Consider the following 17,969-nt stretch of genomic DNA (forward strand, 5'->3'; position numbering starts at 1 on the left):
GGGGACACCCACTTGTCCTGCAGTCACTCATGCCCACCTTCCTCACCTGCTTAAGAGAAATTCTATTAAGCAGGCAGAGAAATCAAGTCAGGGAAACAGACTTCAATTGGACTCTGGGAAATTGCAATTGAACTGAATAGCAACGCTACGTACAATAAATCTGTGGAAATGTAGTGAAATAAATCTGGGGCCAGAGTAAATCAGAAGCTCGGTGTAGGTCAAATGGCCTCCTGATGTCAAACTGTAAACGTTAACCAAAAATGTCAGGCTTTTGCACTTCGCAGAGCCTTTTGTGTATATTATTTCACGTGATCTTCAAAAGAACTCTAAAAACAAATCATTCCCGTCTTAGAAGATGAGAACCGGTGCTCCAGGAGAAGAAAAGATGCCTACAAAACCACACAGCTCCGTGGTGGCAGTAGAAGACCGAGCTCATGACTCAGAGAACAGAAATTTTCCCACTGGGGTATTGGAAGCCCAGGGGTGTCTGGCAGTGTGCCCGGGGGACCTGAGGCCACAGCATAGATATGGCATGTCTCCCCAGAGCATCTATTCTACCCTAAGGTTCCCAGAAATTAACGATGCTATTCTTTCACATTAAAACAAATGGGGTTTTATATGAAGCACAATGCAAACTGTTTGCATGAATTATTAAAAATTAGACCGAAAAGCAAATTTCCATATTTACAGAAATCAGCTTAGAGCTCTGTAGCACCCTTCCCCAACCCCTATCTTGCTCTTACATTATCTAGCTGTGTGACTTTGGACAAATTACTTAACTTCTCTGAGCCTAATTTTTCTCACCTGTAAAATGGGATGATAATGCCTTCCTCATAGGCTTATTGTTATGAAGATTAAATTAAGATACACCAGAGAAGCTCTGGAAACAGAGCCTGACACAGGAGAAAAAAAAAGAATAAAAACATACATTTTTAAAATCATTATTATGTTATTATAGAATATTAAAAAACATACAGGAACCAAGAAGCAATCACCCATTGAAGTTCCCAAACTCCTACTGTGTCCAACTTAAGGTTTCACTTGAGAAGCAAGAACTGGAAGAGATTCAGAGGATAGAAATTGCAAAAATGATTAGGAATTAAACAGCAAAATGCTTGAGGAAAGGTTAAAGGAGCCAGATTTTCTTGGAACTTGAGAAGGAAAGAGCCGAAAGAGTGACTTACAACAACCTTCACAAAATAAAAAAAAAAGGGCTCAGCTGTTGTTTACATCCACCAGGGCAGGAAGGGGACGCCACCTTGACCTCAGCTGAAGGGGGGTGGCGGTTACATAAGCATGGGGTGTATCTGCAAGGCTGTTAGGAATCTTAGAACCTGAGAGAAGAGTGGATCAGGTTTCCTTGGAGATCCTGAAAAACAGGATACAGATGTACAGATGAGGAGAGGCTGGTCTTCGAAGCAGAAAACTTGGTGGTCTACAGGGTGGGGTTTGACGCACCAGGACTCCAACTTTCCACGTTACCTTCCCCACTGGCCCGCCTGGCTACCCCACGGACGGCCTGGGAGGCATGATTATCCTTTGAGTCATAAATAGTCTTGAACACTGTAATTCATTAAAGGAGCTCCTGTCCACCAGTGGGATACTCAGGAAAGGGACACAGACCAAGTCTGTTTTGAAACTTAGGCCAGAGGAAGGTATGGGACACTGTCTAACTGAGGGAGGTGGGCGGGGTGGCTGTTGAAGGAGCTCTGCTTGGAGCAGGCAGGGGCCTGCCAATCTTCCATCTGTTTTGCTTCGGGCTGGCCCCGTCCACTCAGGGGGAGCTTCCTGGAGGAAGGGACTTTGTCTTGAGGACTTTATTCCCAGGGGTTAAAAGAGTCCCTTGTCACTGCCGCCCCCGCCCCCCACCCGCACATAGACTGCTGTCGGGGATACACAAACTCACACAGGCAGACCAACCCTACACACTGACAATCACACGTGCTGCCAGCCACTCGTGGCCAGCTCTGCCACTGTGTCACCTCACTTCCTGCTGAGGGCGAACAGTTCCAAACCTGAACTGCAGACTCTCACACGAGGCCACCCCACCCTCTCGCACTCTCCCCACCCCAGCCTCCATCTTCCCCAAGACCCGCTCCCGCTCCCCTCCTCCCTCCCGCTCCCCTCCTCCCTGTCCCTCCTCCCCTCTCCCTTGCCCCCCAGATCAGCCTGCCCCATCCATCTTGTCTCTTCCCCAGCCTGTCCTCCTTTCCCCTGATCTGTCACGTGTCTTCTCTCACCCAATTCTGCCTTGCTCCCTGTCTCCACTCTGTCCTTTGGCTCCATCCATCCTGCTCAGCTCTCTAGCCCCACATCTGGAGCCACGGCGGGATCTCACTAGGAGTGGGAAGGCGAGACTATTCATGGGCCTGAAATGAGATGTCAACCCACCTCCCTAACTTAAAAGAAAGTGCCTAGTACACACCTAGTAGGTGGTCAGTAAATACCAATAAGCCTTGAGTGAATGAATGCATGCTACGGAATGAATACTTTAAGAGCAGTGACACTGAAAAGCCTAGGCGTGGAGAGAACAAGACCCTCTGCCATCCTCATCCCAGAATATTCCGCAGCCCTGAGTATTTCTCAGGTGTGAGTAAACATAGTGTGTGATTCCGACTTTCTGGGGAGACGGTTCCCACGAGAGAGATCCTGCCATCACTGGAGAAGGTGGAGTGACTGCCAAGGCTCAGGACATGGCTGGTTGTTGTTTCATTTGGGGAGACAGGGAACAAGGACACTTTACCTGCTTTGAAGTCCTCTGCCCCCTCAAAACCTCCTGCTGAGCAAAACACAACAGAAACTCGAGATTCACATTATTCTCTCTTTCCTCGGGGGCGGTCAGGTCCTAGAAGCCCTGGGCCACGTCCCTTGTGGTCGGTCAGCTTGCAACACCGTTCTGCATGGCGCCCAAATGTCGGGCGAGGGGGGCAGAGCTCTGTGACTGGAACCTGGGGCCGCCTTCAGTCCCTACTCAGTAGCGCCCAGGAATCCAGAGAAGGGGGAGATGACGGACTGCAGGTAGCTGGGGCTTCCAGGAGCTGGGCCAGGAGGGGACCCGGGTGGTGTCAGGGGTGGAGGCTGAGGGCAGGGGTCTGCGCAAGCGTCAGGGGTGCGGGTTAGGGGCCCTGCCTCAAGGCCTGCTGGGGTGGGTGCACCCTTGCTGCTGTCACCATGTAGGCTCGGCAGGGTACCCCAGAAGGCCGGGCCAGGCGAGCCCCGCCTGCCTGCACCCCACCCCCAACCTCAGTGCTCATCTGAGCTGCATCCCTGACCCCTCCCTCTGGGCAGGAGGCGTGGCGGCCGTGAGCCGCCCCTGAGGGCAGGGGTGGGGGCCTCACCATTAGTCGGCATCACCCAGGACGTCGCCCCCTCCTCATCCCGCTTCCTGAACAAAATCAGCACTCGCTGCCAGGCCTGACCCTCAAGGTGGCCCTGCCACATCAGGCCCTCGCCTAATCCATCGCAAGCAGCACAGGTCATTAAGACATTCGCAACCTGCCTGCCTGCCGCCTGCCCGCCCACTCACTGAGGCGGCCTGATGCAGGGAGGAAGCTCAGGGGAGGGGTCCAGGTGTGAGGTGCTGCTGCCCCCTGCCGGCAGCTTCCCAAACAGTCCAGGCTGATGGCCAAGAAAAAGCAGAACAGGCTGCAGGCTCATCCTCCCTTCTTCCTCCACGCACCCTTATACCAGGGAAGACACTGGATTGGTGGGTGGCTGCCAATGGGACCATGAAATGGGCCAGCGTTCAAAGAAGGAACAGGTGGGGCCCAGACGATGAGAGGGGAAAGAAGAGCAGAGATAAGGGGGCTCACCAACCTCCCCCAAAGAACTGCAACCGCAACCCCTTCCATTTAGCCGGTCCTTCACGGGACACAGAGAGCATTCGCATGCACTGACCGACATGTGGGCTCCAGAAAACCCCAAAAGGCATGGCAGGGCAGGGGTGGGTTCCTTCAGTTTTGCAGAGCAGAGAGGTGGAGTACCGTCGGGGTTTGCGTCCCTCACCCACAGTCAGTCACACGGTCCAAGGTCTGTCCTTCCTTGTCCGGGGCTCTGACATATAACATGAAACAAGTATTTCTGGGCCCCTGTGACATGTCTCCGAACACCTACAATCGCGAGATCTTGTTCTAACCAAAGCACAAGCCCCACCAGAAGACCCGACATGTCATCTGGCAACGGCCAGGTGCGGTCTGGAAGAGGCTGGGTCTGTGTTCTCCATAACCGGCTGAAAAGCGCACTCAATGGAGGTGAGCGAAAACCTGAAAAGACAGAGCATGATGGAGCATGGAGACGCCCCCTCCCTCCCCCCGCAGCGTGGCAGGTCGACAGCTCCCAGGTGCTCACACGCTGGGCTGGCCACTGCGAGGATGGAGTTCAGCTGCCCTGCTCGTTTGGCATCGTGCTCCTGTTCCTCCCAACAAATGACCAGCATGGCCATCACCGGGGGGAGCGAGGTCCTTAGATAAAGGCAGCCAGATAGAGGATAGAGGATGCGCCCTCATCCTCTGAGTTTGAGCATCTTCTTCCTCCTCCCCCGTGGGCAGACCACGCCCTGGTCAGCATCCCCAGCCTTCTGTCCACGTCCTCCCTGCTTTGGTCTGGCCTCCTACATCCCTGGCCTGTGCCACGGCCCCATTGCTGCCCTCGTCCTTCTCCTGCCCCTCCCCCAGGCTGTGGCCAGGCCAAGGTCTAGGGTATGGCTGGCCCTTCCAGGCAGGATTGAACTGACCAGAAACAAGCAAGTACATCCCTCATCCTTGCTTCTTTGACTCCGCGACCAGCAATAGCAAAATGCGTCCCTTGCTCTGGACCAAGGAGCAGGTGACAAATGGGCAACTTGTGCTTCCTCGGGATTTTATTTTAACACTTAGAGAGGAGAGGAGGAATATTTATTAGCAAGGAAATGGGACTCGTCGGAGCCTGTGAACGCCCCCACACATGTCTGCTCTCAAGGAAGAAGAAAGACAAGTTAAGGAATCGAAGCCCCCTGTGAGCTATGGAGCAGTCTCTCCGGAAATAAAATGTGCACCCAAGCAGGGGCTCCAATCAGACGCTTCCACCTGCTAGAAAGGGGAGCTGCTGGAAGAGAAATGCAGCCCAAGTCCCACCACCGCCCTCCGCCCTGCCACACTGGGGCTCCTTTCCAGCCCTGGTCCTTGCATGCCTGACCAAGTTCCACCAGCCCTGGCCCCTCCCTAGCACTCTGGGCCAAGTGGGGCTCACATCAGCTTGGAAATGAGCCAAATCAGCTCTGGGAACACTTCCTGCAGGAGGCACTACCTCCGTGGGGACTCTGCGACCTTTACCCCCGTCCATCCAAGCATCCATCTAGAGCCTTAGGCCAGGCCAGGCCTGGGCAATTCGGACCCTCATGGTCTCATCCACGGCCCCACCCCACCCTTCCCTACGGCAGCAACTGCTGATCTGGACAGGGCTCACTCCCCACCCCCACTCAGGGACCAGCTCCCATCCGCCAAAACAGTGCTCAGCCCTCCGGGAGCAGAGGGATGAACAAGACCCGGCCCTTGTCCTCCAGAACCTTCATGCCGGAAAGGGATGGTCCATGACAAAGTCATATTGCTGTACCAGCTAACTGTTCGGAAGAGTGTTCATGCAATGATCTCATTTCAGATTCCTCCAGCCCTGAGTCAGAGTTAGTTTTCAAATGTCCACTTCACGGAAGAGGAAACTGAGTCTCAGAGAGATGAGTAGAAGCCCCAACCGGAGCTTGACCCCAAGACTTCATCTCAAAGCTCCTCCATTTTAATTGAAAAGTAAATTTTAAAAAAGAAAGAAAAGAAAAAGGACAAAGACGAAACTCACCCACTCTATTTCCTGCACCTGGACAGTAAGACAGGGTCCTGCCGCCGTTTGCAGGAGTGGGGAAGGGTGTGATGGTCCCCGTGACAGACACACAGCCACTAATTGGGGTCCTCAGATGTGAGGATGTGAAATGTCCCCCCTACGTGAGCTTCTCTCACAAACCAGATGTGCTCTGGGAAGAGCAACGCAGACCAGGGAGAGAGGACAGCTCTTCCTTGTTTCTGAGTGGTGGGCTAGAAGCAGAGTGGACCCGTGAAGAGGCCTGAACCAGATGTCCTGCCTGCATCCTCACTGGCGCTGCCCAGGGTCACCTTCTAAATGCCACCCTCTGCAAGGGCAACCGCATGCCACAACTTCTGCCATGCTCTGTATAATCCAGTGGCTGGTTGATGGACATCCAGAGAGTCTTCCTTGGGGAGACTAAGAAGACTCAGACCTAGTTTTTCTTCCCCATCCTCTCTGTACTTTCCTGATCACCCAGCCCCCCAGCCAAGGCCGGTGACCTTTGCAGAGGCTCTGCGGCCAGTGCTGTGGGAGCCTCATGTGTGGGTCTCTCCTGCCCTCTGGTGGACAAGATGCAGCAGTGCAACCACATCCCCGCACAGCCCAAATCACCTTTCTTCCCACCGCCTCTCCAACCTTTGTTCTTTGCCCCACAGGATGCTGTATCTGGGCCCTATACCAGGGCCACACCGATGGAGGCCGGGAGCCTTTATTTCCATTCCCTCACTCCCATTCCCCTTACCTCCTCCTGCACAGATCAGACCCCTTCCTTTCTGACCCCAGCACTCGGACTGCCTGGCTTAGTGTCCCGCTACTTCCCTGTAGCTGGCACCCTGGCTTTGATGCTTGTGGGCCTCTCCTGCACGGTGATCTCTTCTCCCCACGTCTCCTTGCCTGATCTCATCTCTGCCATCTGCCTACCCGTCTGGTCTCCTCACCCACCGAAGGCCCTGACCTCAGATAAGGCCTGATCTGGCCCCAGGCACCCGGCTGTGACTCAAGACTCCGGGATGCTGTTTGAGCCTCTGCTTCACTCGCTTGTTGGTCCCGACTCAACCCACTTTGGTGTAATCAACACTGACCTCTGCTTTTCCAGGCGCCGTGCTGGGAGCCGTGGGACCCCCAGAGATCAGTCTACCAGAGAAGGTGCACGTGGGTAAAAACCCCAGGTGCTCACACGAGACCTTATGAGGACAGCAATCTGGGAGCCCCTAGAGGGAGGCTTCCCGGGAGCAGCACCAGTCATACTCCTGGGGAGCAGTTTCTCCCAAGGGTGGCAGTGCAGGGACGCTGGCCGCCACGGCTGCCACCTACTGAGCACCGTCTTTATATCTACACTGTCTCCGACCCTCGCCCTCGCCCTGAAGTTAAATTATGATCCAGATTTGACAGATGACAGAGCCGCAGAGCACCACGTCAGCCGGCCCCAGGTCCCGTAGCTAGGAGCTACTGAACCTGCTGTCGTGCTCCTTGCACCATATTCTGTTGCTTCTCTAGCAGAGGGCAGAGCATGAGCCAACATGTGGAGGCATTACAGGAGCGGACAGTGTTTCCAGACAGGCTGTGACAGAGCTGTGTGCGTGTGGTTTGTTTGGTTTTTGTTTTGGTGGGGGGGTTTTTTGGGTGGGGGAGGGAAAGAGGTAATGACCTGCATTTTCAGAGCTTTGCAAATGGCAAATGAAGAGGGAAAGACTAGGGGCAGGTGACCAGACGTCCCTCGATAACCCTTCTCTCCTTTGTCTATAGTAATAGAACCCTTGGTTTTTAACTTGGTTCTTGGTCTCTCTAAAGAAAAACTGCCTTTCCCAGCCTTCTCTGCTGATAGATGTGACCAGATGGCTAGGGGGACATGAGCAGAGCCTACGGAAGCCACTTCTGGGTGATGTTTTTAAAGGAAGGAGATGCCTTCCCTTCCTCTCTTGCCCATTCTCACTGGCTGGACTGCAGACGAGCTAGTGAGACATGTGGAGTCATGCAAACAGGGCTGCAGCATAGAAATAGTAGACCAAAGGACACAGGAGATGCCTGCATCCCAGACACCACGGGGCCGCTGTGCGGTCCCAGCACCGCTTATGGCCGGACTGTTACTTGTGAAAGAGAAATAAACTTCTCTCATTTTTAAGGCTTTGTTATTTGTGGTCTCCTTGGTGGGGGACCTGGGGGCCTGGACCAGAGAGGATGGAGTCTGAGGCCATGGCAGTGAGGACGAAGAAAAGGCGTGGCCAAAGAGGTGCCAGACATTGGGGAGGTCACCCCAACAGAACTGGGTATCTAACTGGCTGGAGCGGGTGAGGACCGAGGACCAGCATGGCATGAACTTGACAGCGGAATGGAGGTATTGAAGACAGGCCGTCCTTTTCTAGTTCTTTGTCATTTCACCTCTACATCTAACTTCCTCCTCAGTCATCTCCTCTTCTTCAGGACCGCTCCTTTCCCTGGATCCTACACCACTTTGCCAAGACTTCTCCTGCCTCTGTCCCTCACGTGTGCTTCTCTCTTTGCTGAAACACCACCTCCAGCCCCGCACCATTTTTGCCCGGCTACCTCATGGCGTATAGATTCAATGCCAACAGCGCCTCCTCCAGGAAGCCTCCCTGACACCCCTGAGCTGGATGAGTTACTTTTGTTGTACTTGCACTGTACCCAGCACTCCCTTCTGTGTCAGCGTGTATCTCCCCACGCTGTGTTTGCTTCCTGGTCCATTTGCCTCATTTAACCTGGAGCTCCTTGGGGAAAGAGACCATACTCCTCTCTGGGTTCCCATTGCCTGGTATAGAGCCTGGCACATGACAGGTATCCCAGAAATGTCATTGTGCAGGGTCTCCTTTACCCTTGCTTCCCCAAACCACCCTCTGGCTCCCCACTACCCTTCATCCCCAGGAGGTTCCACTGTGGAGGCACAGCCCTGAGATGAAACAAAGGCAAACCAGCACCGCGAAGTCGGGCAGCTTCCAGGAGCCGCCCTCACCAACCACGCTTGGACTCGGAACTGCCATCATCAAAAGGTAACAGGTTTCCACAGTCTTACTCCCCACTTGGACAAAAAAAAAAAAAAAAAACCATGAAGCACGCTTCCTCAAGGATCTTTAACTTGAAGTGTTCCATACCTTAAAATTCAGGTCTCCATTTCAGAAATGATTCAGCCTTAGATAAAAGAAGATAAATGTCACTATTTTATCGAGAGGAAGTTATGAAATACCATGCACATCAAATCTCCATATACCTTTTCCTCCTAATGCGGCAAAATGATACCTTTATCACCATTCAATCAAAGGCTCCCGCAGTCTGAGCGGGGAGATGGGGCCGTACGAGTAATCGTTGGATATTTCCGGCGACCCCCTCACCCCAAGCTATCGCACAGCCTCGCCGTCAGAACCACGGGTGAGGCTTCCTCAATTTCACTCTTCCATCATCATCAGCCACAGAACGTATTTATTGACTGCCTGTTATGTGCAGGGTACTTTGCGGGATGCAGGAAAGGAAAACTTGAAATTTCCCCAAGATTTTGAATAGGGGCGCATCTGTACTTAGAAGTAAGTTATCTGCTGCTGAAATGAGTCACAGAGTCATTTGTAAAAGGACACAAACGCAGTAGCTTGTATAAAGAAAAATGGTCTAGACTAACGGGCATTGTCAGATTGCTCTGTGGGCAATTTTTGCCGAATGCAGGAAAACGATGCCGTTATAATTATTCAACTGCACACGGCCCGAGTCAATACGGGAAAACTAAACCTGCAGCAGCGTGCACCGCACGTCTCTGGCAGCCTTTCTCCTGGTTTTCCCCAGCACTGCCAGTACCAGTGGGAAAAATGTTTCCTCAACCCCGTGCCCCATTGGGGGATGAAATGTGAAAACTGGATCTAGAAACGTTTTGAAGTCAAGAAGGTCTGCCCTTTTGAAAAGGATGCCCCCTAGCTCCAAAATTAGTCCCACAGAGGATGAAAACAAATGCAGTGGTTTTAGGGGGGACAAAACACAGAACTCTATGAACACAAAATCTCCACATGCCTTTTTTAATGAGTTCAGGAAAGCGAGAGAAAATGGCATTGTCCTACAAATGCTCAGAGAGACTCAGTAATGGAAAACATTTATCAGTCAATTCTGGGCGTTTCTGCAAATCTCTTTCCACAGTCAAATCACAGAGCGTCATTATTACAAAATATTAACAGTTACATGATTTTACTCATTTGTGAAGAGAACTGGAAGGAAAATTTCTCAATATTTTGAGTCTTGGCATTTTATATATTTGACATATACCATTTCTATATCAAGTGCCTGTGTCCCTGTTTTAGTTTAATGCAGAGAAAGTGGGTCTCTATCCCTATTTAGAATGCGGAGCCTGAGAGAGACCAAAAACCAATTTCTTCACTCTAAAAGATGAGAACTGAGGCCCAGGAAGGGGCACAGTCTTCACAGTCACAAAATGTGATGCAAGAGACACAACTGTCTGAGGGTGACCGCAGGACCTCACTCTGGCTTTCATGGGCACCGAGCCAGCTGGAAGAGTGCAAAGTGCTGCACCCAAGCCCACCTTCTCATGCCACCAATATCCCTCCCTCTCCCCTCCATTGCTCTCAGAGGAGCTGCAACCTCCCACGGTCCCAGGTCTCCAGATGCTGAGAAGCGAGTGTTCCCAGAAAACTCAGTGACAGCTGATGCCAAGACCAGGCCCTCCGTGCCCGGGCAGTGAGGTTTCTGTTTTCTGTGATCAGGTTGCTCTCACATTTGTCCCCACAAGGAGGCAGACCCCAAGAGGTAAGGTCCTTCCATTAGAGTACAAAGCCACCTGCTTCTGGCACTCTCTTAGGGGGACCCTGGGAGCACGGGGGTCTGTGCATCTTCTTCCTGCTGACTCTGCCTTGCAGGTTCCCTTTATCCACCCCCACCCCCAAGGGAAGTCTATTCCTTAACCTGTACCACATGACATTGTGGAAACCTGTACCACGTGACATTGTGGAACGGATACTGAGTCCTGTTGCATAGCAGGTGGACACCCAGATGGGACCTCCCTGTGTGACCGTGGGGACCCATTTAGGAGCACCTTGTGCCATGCAGAGCCAGGCGGCAACAATAGTTAAAAAGAAAACGCAGGTGCCCATCTCCCTATCTGCTACATTGTTATAACCGACTTCACAATACTTCCGCATAGATAGTATCAGGGGTCTCCAGAGAAACAGAACCAATAAGAGATATATACATACACATAGATATAGACACAGATATAGATGTAGATATAAAGAGGTTTATTAGGAATTAGCCCACACGATTAGGGAGGCTGAGCAGTTCCAAGACCTACAGTCAGCAAACTGGAGACTCAGGAGGGCCAAGGGTGTAAATTCCAGTCCAAAAGCCAGTAGTCTCGAGACCTAAGAAGAACCAATTTTTCAGTTCCAGTCTGAAGGCAGGAAAAGACCAATGTCCTAGCTCAAAGAGTCAGGCAGAAGAAGTTCCCTCTCACTCAGCTTTTTTGTTCCTCTCAGGTGTCAACAGAATAAGTAAAACGCACCCCCTTAGGGAAGCCATCTGCTTTACTCAGACTACTGGGTCACATGTTACTCTCATCCAGAAACACCAACACACCCAGAAATAACTTGAATCCAACATCTGGGCTGCGGCCCAGTCAAACAGTTACCCACGGAGAGCCTTGGGGAGGTTATTTAACACTTGAAGTTCCCTCCTGGGGCATGCACACTCCAGGGTCTCGTAATAAGTATTTGGAATACTCTCATGAAAAACCCCACTCCAAAAGCATTCCAACCAACTTAATTTCTGATCAACACGATCATTAGTATCGTGGACCTTAGAAAATACTCTCATTACTGAAGTGAATGCTGTTCAAGATGCTAAAACACATGGCACAGGCATTCTTACTCATGTGTGAATGGAGTCTAAGAACTCACCCCACCCCCAGACCTTGTGGAGGATAAGACCTCAGGCCGTAGGATTCCATCCCGTCAGTGGACATGTGTCACCTGGTCCCAACTAGAAAAGTTAGCAGAATCCTCTGCTTACTCATTGCTTCATCTACCCCAGTCTATATGCAAAGTGCTTGGAAGAATGCCCGAGGGACAGGTTGCTGGGACATTATGGAACCTACAATAGTGGGTTTTATGACCCTTTTGTTACCGCTTGCTCATAAAAATGCGTGCATGTAACAGATTTCAGTCTGAGACTTAATTTCGCTGATATATACCAGCAGGTATAAAGATTGGTAGGGAAGGGAGGGAAACCCCACATCCTTCATCTATCTCTAAATAATAGAAGTGACTGATATCAAGCATAATGAACCTAAAATAGTGACACCCGAATCGGTTTGGGTTACGTTTGCAACACCCTTCACTCACTGTGTTTTCTCCTAAACCATCCTGTCCACCTTACACTCTCATGTGTTGTGCTCTCCTCCTTAATGAAGAGAGTCAGGATTCGAAATCACGTGGACAAGCCAGATCAGCAAGATGAAATTTTACAGCGGGAAAGGTCCCAAATTCAAATCCACGTTTACAAACTGTTCCTTGCAAAATTACTGGATGGAATGAGACATCACGTCTGTAGCAGGCTGGCCTCATAATCTGTGGGTGGTGACGTCATAGAAGCTTACAGAGTCAGTGGTGAGGATGCGGGGGAAAACTATGAAGTGTTTAGATGACATCTAAAGGTCAAGGGGAAAAGCAATTTCACAGCGTTCTGCCCTGGTCTAAACACATCTGGAACATGGTGCTAAAATCTGGGTACCATGTTTTGAAAGTCATTTCGACAAATGACAACATATCCAGAGGAGAGTGACCAGGAGGATAAAGGAGTATTAAAATTATAAATCCCATTTAAACAAAGAACTTAGGAGATTTATCCTAGAGACGAGACAAAACAGAGGGAAGAGGTATTTAAACATCCAATAGCTGAAGGCTTGTTATGAGGCGTGTAGATGAGGGGATTGAAGACAGATTTTGCCTAAACAGAAGAGAGTGCTAGAAAGAGCTAGAAGTGTCCATCAATGGAAGGTACTAACTATGTGATAACTGGTCCCTTATGCTCTAGGTGTTGTTCTGCCACCATCATCGTCACCATCCCCATTTTACAGATGAGGCTACCTGGGCTGAGAAATGCTAATGAACTCACCCCATAGCATTGTTGTTCATTTAAAAAGCCATTTCCAACACTACTGTTCTGTTATTTTTAATTATCCGAGAAGCAATGTCTTCTCTTCTCGCCCTATGTGTCAGGGGTATACCCTTTGCTGCTTGTCCCTTTCAGCAATTGTTAGCATCACAGGCTTTGCTCTTAGACAGACGTTTTGAGGCCCAGGCCCCAGTTCTACTTCTTACCACTCAGGCGACCTGCATTGCAGCACGGTCTTCAGCCTCTCTAGGCCTTAGCGTCTCACCTGTGAGACAAGTTAATGAGAATAAACTCCTCACGGAGTTTATTTGTGAACTGACTGAGCTAAGGCGCACACACCACCGCTACGGCGCCCGCCAGTGCACGGTAAACACAACAAATGATAGGTGATGACTGCCCACCTTGAACTTGCTCAACACTGCCCCCGCCGGCGAGGACCGGCGCTTACACCGCAGAGAGCTCTGCGCAGGGCTTACTGCAAATAGCTTTCTTCCAGGAAGCCCACCCCTCAAACAAATGACGGAGGGCCCAGAAAAGTTCCCAGGGCTGCTCAGGAATGACGGGCTCAAGGGAAATTAATTTCCACTCCAGATACTCAACTTCCAAATGTGTTCCCCTCAAAAAACTGATCTACCTGAAAACATCTGCAGCTGTAGCTCCCCCACATGGTTTCCTTTCCCCCACGTTACAAAAGAAAAACGCGCCTCCCACCCACCCAGGATTTCCCTGGGCTGCTTTATTCCCGGTTGTGAAAACCTCTGAGGCACCAAAGGAAAGAGCAATTTTGAAACACTGGTTTACGTGTGAGAAAATAAGGGACCCCGTTTACTTTTTAATACGCCATGTGATTTTTTTCAAGTCTTTGCTTTCTGCAAAATTGGAGGAGAACCTAGTCCAGATTGGTTAAAAAAATAATAATTTTTGATGCTAAATCACGATGCTACTTTAGACTTAAGGAATTAGAAGTGAAAGAATTGAGTAACGGGTGGAAGACAACTCCTTTCCCCCGCCCCCATCCTCTTCTTTACGTGAACAAAGTTGCTTGGTGCTTATAGCTATAAAAATAAATATTAAAAGCAAAATGTATGCGGAATCCTGTCTCTTTTAAACAATACGGGATACTGGCCTGTGGATACTTGACCTATTGTGTCAGTCCCATCCATCTCGTGAAATATTGCCATTTCTAAACTATTTATTGATTTATCAAATTGTGTAATGTATTCACAGTAGTTTGGTCATTACCGTAGTAGAAATAATTGCAAAAACAACTTGATCCAGAACAAATGTGTTCAACATTTAGGAAGTTACCATCACAGGAAATAAAATTTAACTTTATAAACACATTGGTGTTGCTGAGAAGTAGGAGAGGATGGTCACTAAAATACATTTAAAGGTAAACCATGACACCAGGGCAAAATTATTTAGGAGGGTGCAGAACAGAAAAACATAAGTTCACAGAGAAAAATGATGAAAAGTTTCAAACTTTTAAAAAAGAAGTTGTACGTGCATTTTTATATGAACGATGGTAGGTATCAAATCACTCACATTCTTTAAAAGCTATCTAACAATTTTATTTTTAAATGAAAATACTCCAAATGTGCTGCAAATTATCTTTTGCGATTATTTCAAAAGTGTTCCTAAGTGAATTTAAAACTGTGCTCCAAGACATCATTTTTCAAAATTCTCTTAAGTAAAAGAGAGTAAAACCACGCAGGTAAATGGGGGAGGGAGCTATCTGTAAACACAATCAGTTCTGGCCCTTTCTTCCCTTCTCCCCTCTTATGAAAGAAGCATAATCCCTATTCAGTTTAAAGGAGGGCTTGGGGGGGCTCAGTCTTTTGGGAAGGATCCCGCTGAGCCCACCTGCGGAATAAACCTGTGCTCTACCTGAAGAAAAAAAGGAGGGCTTGGGAGATTCAGATTCCAGCAAGATGGGAACTAAAACAACCTAAAAATTGCTAGAAATGCTGGGAAAATATAACAGAAAATATTTTTAGTATAGCTGAGCTCCTAAGAAAAAGTCAAGGGGGGATTCCCAGGTGCCAGAAACCAATGGGAACGCAAAGCCATACCAGTAAGAGCTGGAGCCGCCACCACTGCTGCCCTCAGTTCAGCTGAGGCAGTTTATCTACCCCAGTGAAGTGTGAAGTGTGTACCTCAGTAACCAGGAGCTCCCGATATCCAAGAATAGGAAGTGAGGCTTTGTATGGTACGAGGCGGAGAGTTGGAATGAAGATCCTACATAAAGCCAGAGCTCTCAGAGATGTAACCTCAGTACAGTGTCAGATTAGAAAAATTCCTTCACTAGTACGGGGAGACTGCAAGGAAACTTATCTGTTCCTCCCTATTTATTAGAGTAGTTTCCCCTGAGAATTCTAGGCACCAGGGCTATGAGTCACAAGGGCTTGTGACTTGAAATTATACTACCTGTGAATCTGGGAACCCCTGAGGAGAGAAATTAACATGAACTTGGTTTCATGGCCAGAGACAAGCCAGGATGTCCAGAAGAAGAAATCACAAAACTCCTCTGACAGAGCAGCCACTTAACCCACAGATCAAGCTCCCCGAAGATGAGAGTTCACACTCCCAGATGACAATTCCAAATTATAAGGGATTTGCCCATCATGAGCAAGGGCCAGCAGACAAAACAAACTAGAGTACCAGAAACCCCAAATTTCAGGGGATGACAAAAATTGGTAGAGACTGTAAAATCAGAATATTTAACATAATGAGACGTAAACAATAAAAAGTCTGAAGGCAACACACTCCATGAAAGAAGAATGAGCTATTTGGAAAAGATTCCGAAGAAAACTCAGACCCAAATGCTGGGAAATGTCTGTCTGTGGCCTTCTGCCTGGCGATTGGTAAGACCCAGAATCAGACAGGGTCCTCCAGAGCGTCTAGACAATGTCTAGCCAGGTCAGGGGAAAGCCAAACCACTACAAGCCGATTTGTGCCAATTAGATATCAAGGTGCATCTGAGGCTGCCCCCAGGAGTGCATCCATCACCCTGTACCTTGGAGCAAAGCCCGGTTCCCTCAAATGACCCACCAGTCCCTTCCTAGATTACTTCTGCTGTTTGCAGAGTTAATAAGAAAAGCAGTTGGTTGTTGTTTTGCCTTGTTTTTAAGATCAATTGTGGAGCACAGATTAGTTTTCAGCAGAGAGAGCCACAGTGCTGAGCCAGCAAAACACTGAGACTCAGAAAACTGTCCCGCAGTGCAGGACCCGCAGAGAAAAGTATACACTCACCATGCGGCCAGACAGGACGGGGTCTTGGGGCTCATCTGCTTCAACCTCTGTTTTGCATAAAAGGAAACTGAGGCCAGAGAGGGCAGTTACCCTTGAACGAGGCGAGTTTGAACTGTGCGGGATGACTTACTTATACGCGGGTTTTCTTCAATAAACAGTCCGCCTTTCCTATCCACAGGCTTCGCATCTGCACATTCAACCAACCGGAGATTGAAAACAGTCTTTTCGCATTTCCAACCGCAGTTTCCCAGCTGGGGATTCCCAACGGCGCGGACAGAAAATACTGTTTTCGAGCTGCAGTTGGTTGGATCCACAGAGGCAATGGGCTGACGGTAGTTAGGTTTTGGTGGGGTCAAAAGTGATACGTGGGTTTTTCACCCCAGAGATCAGCACCTCTAACCCTGACGCTGTTCAAGCTCAACCGTACCTTTCTCCAGGCTCTGCACCAAGCTTGTGAAAAGATGTGGCTCCGGCCTGGCCTTTCCGGCTCCGAGGCCACAGCGGAGCTGGCTGAGAGCGGCCTATGCAGATGGCCCAGGCTGCCCTTGCTCTGCCTCCCTCAGTGGAGCCCCTCCTGGCCTCTCTCAGCTCAGGGCCCTGAGGCCCCCTTTCTCTTCAGGGCAGCCATCTAAGGGGAAGTGGGGTGGTTGCTGAGATAGGCAGGACGCAAGGGGAGTTTCCTTACGAGTTCACATAATTACCCTACATAGTAGTAGAAATATATGGGAATTCTATTTGTGTTTTTTCAAATATACGGCCTTCAGGGAAAAATCTGATTAATCTCGCTGGTTAAGACTTTACTTCGAGTTGCACTCCAGTAAAAGAATTGATCAATAATCGTGAAACTCCCTGGGGACAGGAAGAGACAAGGGAGAGGTTTGAGCACCCACCTCCATCCCTCAGACCATGTTTAGGCCACCCCTCCTAGCCTCTCTGCAGGCGAACTCCAGAGGGAAACCTAAGAAGGAAGACTGGAAAGTGGGGGAAAGATAAAACAAAGCCTAACAGGAGATGAGCCAGCCCGGCAGCCTGCAGTAAGCCCACAGAAGATCTGGAAAAGAACAAGGCTAATTTAGGCTCCCAACAACGTGACTCAGAGCCACCAGGAGCAGCTGTGATTCTGCTCTGCCCCAACCTCCCATACTGCCTGTCAATCACTCGCAAGGGCCCTGAAAAATGTTTTTGCCTCCAGGGACTCCGGTGCCAGTGAGGGTTGATCTTCCCACCTGAGGGAGCAGCTCAACACTGAACTGGACCGAAGGCAGGTCCCCACACTATGCAAATGACCTAGGGATGCCAGAGGGGACTTCAAGGTCAAGACAGGACTGAGGATGGTCATTCCACCAACGAGAATGGATGCTGTGCCGTGGCTAGAAACACGGGTTCTGCAGCCAGTCAGACCTTCTGCTAACATGACCTCAGGTATATTACTCATGTCTCCAAGCCCCAGATTCCTCATCTATACAATAGGATGACAACAGCGACCCTGCTGTCACCACAAGGCACTGCGAGGATTAAATGAGAGTGCAGAGGACAAATGCTGAAGCCCCAAGTGCAGACTGGACCAGAAGGGTCAAAGAAGGAAACGCAGCTAGACCCAACCAAACCTGAGCCCATTTCGTTAAAACAGTGCAGACTCTTGGGGTTTTCCTTCTCGTCAAACCTCTATTCCACTCAGGTGTGTGTGTATCTGTCTTTCTGCACATTGCTCTACCTGGGTGCCAAGATCAACGTCAGCCATGTAAGAACCTCCTGACCCAAAAGATGGCTGA

This window comes from Rhinolophus ferrumequinum, chromosome 26 (assembly GCF_004115265.2).
Source record: "Rhinolophus ferrumequinum isolate MPI-CBG mRhiFer1 chromosome 26, mRhiFer1_v1.p, whole genome shotgun sequence".
NCBI classification, from domain to species: Eukaryota; Metazoa; Chordata; class Mammalia; order Chiroptera; family Rhinolophidae; genus Rhinolophus; species Rhinolophus ferrumequinum.